We start from the raw sequence: 2,492 nt of genomic DNA on the forward strand, positions 1-2,492 counted from the left end.
ATCGAGATGGTATCGCCCAGTTGCCAGAAAGATGGCAAAAAGTTGTAGAAAGTGATGGAAAATACTTTCATTGAAATAATTTAAATAAATTTTTTACAATAAATGCTTTTTCTCAGTATTTTTTGGGCGGAAACTAAGTTAAGGTCCTAATATATACTTTTATAAAATTAAGCAATTGTAGTATTACGCCATTAAATGTTCGGCTATTGGGACATTTACCTTAATAACTTATTGTTAATACGTTTTCTCCACGTGTTGGTATTTAAAAAGAAACTCTAATAAATTAATACTTGCTCGTTTGCTGTTATTGATTGAATATTGAAGTTATATTTTAATGAGTAATATATTAATTTATTGTAACTCATTTGGTATGTGCGAGGGACAAGTCTTAAATAATCCAATAAAGATTAACAAACATATAATAAAGCAGATACTTAAAATATGATAAATATAATAAGACAACACGCGTACTTTTATTATTATTTTTCTTTTTTCATTGAAATCAGAAATTTCTGGATAGGATTTGGAAATCCCAAAAAAAAAGAGACAAATATATTGCGCGTCTAAAAGCATCACAAAATAAAAACTCAAATCTAAATTTAACATCACACGATTAAACAGAAATGAAAAAAAGGCGTTGAGAGACTCGAGATAGGACTTGAACTCCAAAGAGTATATTAGGAGAAAAACAAATATCAATACTCGTGCTATAGCAGATTCTAAATAGCGACTCGGGAAGTAACTTCTCGCTCTCTCTTTCTTGAAAATCAAGTGGTAAACCGCTAACCGCAAACTCGTATTCATTCCCATTCATCATTTCTAGCAGTTTCTATTTATTTCTATCACTACCTCGACCTTGTACAGCGAAATCCTCTAGCGGTTTATATTTGAAAAGTGGAGGGGGTATGTAATATTATATATAGGACAACCTATAGAATCGCTACACAGATAATATTTCAATAACAGTTTGCACGGCAACCTTGAAATCGGTCGTTTCGTTAGCTTAACGAGAGTCACGTATTTATAATGAAATAGAATCCTGTGCTATGATTTCGGAATATCGTCTTTTGTTCAATCGTACACACAATCGATTCTTCCGTCGGAATCGTCCAACAATGTCGAAGCAATGATACTTTCCGAGCTGAAAAGCTTTTATAATCTAAATTTTTTAGTCGCGATACATTACTGCTTCCTCAAATTATACGTGGTGTGATTACTTTCGTCTTAATCTAATTTTAATCCCTGTTTAATGATCGAAATATCGTTGTACATTAAAAAGTGTCGACAGAATTCGACTGCGTTAAGCAGTGTCTATAATGAGAACTTAGGCTATAAAATCTAAGCTTTAAGTCTTAAGTTCTAATAAATTGACTAATCACAGTCAAATATGAGGAAAGTAATCGACCGTGATCAGTCAATTTTTTTTACGACATGAGGTTTAAAGCTTAAGTCTTAAGTTCTCATTGTAGACATCGTTTTAAGCAAGGTTCTAAGACGCCATGTGTAATAATCGTGACGTAATTGGCACGTACCTTTGAACCGTAGGACGCCGGGGATGCTGGGTATCGCTCGCGGGCCGTGAGACGTGAACGCAGAGTGTCCTTTTCTTGATCGATTCTTGAGAGCACTTGGAATCACACTGCTGCGTACTAACCCGATTACATTGTCCCGACAATCCGACAACAGTCCGAGCGCGGCGAGAGACACGACGGGGGCGCGCGTTTATTTACATTCCGCGACTTAGCGAGCCGAGCACCGTCAACAACGACGGACAGATCAAACGTGAGTTAGCACGCGCGCGCGATCACGTAGTCGTTACACTCGCTATTATCACGGGCTCCTTGCGAACGTGAAAACAGCACACACTGTCCTCCTCACAATTTCCACCACCGAGCATACATCACTTCGGCGATCGTGAACGCCGTTCTGTTGCGCGTCTCGAACTGATTCGCCCCAAGTGTCGCGTGAACTTAGCCGCGAGAGACCCCTCTTCTTCTTCTTCCTTCTCCTCTTCTTCTTCTCACCAGCGTCGTTCGGACCTCGGTCGAAATTGAGATTGCGCGCCGTACACGACGCGTATCGCCTCCTCGGGGTGGTACGGATGGATGGTCACCGCGCGCTCTCCAGCGTTGTGCTCTCACCCAAGTGTCAAGCGTCGATATGGACCATGAAAACGGACGGATATCGCGCGCCGCGCTGCGTTTCTCGCGGGACTGACTGGGACGGAGGCGACTCTATCCAAAGGGACACTCGCGTGCGAGCGTGGCGACCGACCCGCGAACGATGCCCGCGTCCGCGCGACGTCGAGACGCAAAACGAAAATACCGAGCCGAGTAATACCGAGCGAGAACACCAAGCTGTATCTCGGCGGACGTCCACGCTCACTCTGAAGCTGCTCCGCCGCTCCGCTCGTCCGCGCATCCGCGCCGCGCAACTCGCGCACTCCGTTGGCCCGTCACCCTCCTCGCACCCCCCCCCCCCCCCCCCCCCCC

General features: G+C 43.1%; 1 protein-coding gene across 4 annotated transcripts in view; it reads right to left on the bottom strand.

Annotated features, from left to right (window-relative positions):
* LOC116850020 (protein tincar) overlaps window positions 1-2,374 on the bottom strand; it is a 224,033-nt gene extending 221,659 nt beyond the window's left edge. For all 4 annotated transcript variants that reach the window (XM_032827783.1, XM_032827785.1, XM_032827782.1 and 1 more), the window contains exon 1: window positions 1,533-2,374. The gene's annotated coding sequence lies outside the window, so the exon portion shown is untranslated. The remainder of the gene's footprint in view (window positions 1-1,532) is intronic.
* Between the last annotated feature and the right edge of the window lie 118 nt (window positions 2,375-2,492).

The sequence above is a fragment of the Odontomachus brunneus genome, unplaced genomic scaffold, assembly GCF_010583005.1.
Source record: "Odontomachus brunneus isolate Ranch 3 - 2012 unplaced genomic scaffold, Obru_v1 Obru_scaffold_131, whole genome shotgun sequence".
NCBI lineage: Eukaryota > Metazoa > Arthropoda > Insecta > Hymenoptera > Formicidae > Odontomachus > Odontomachus brunneus.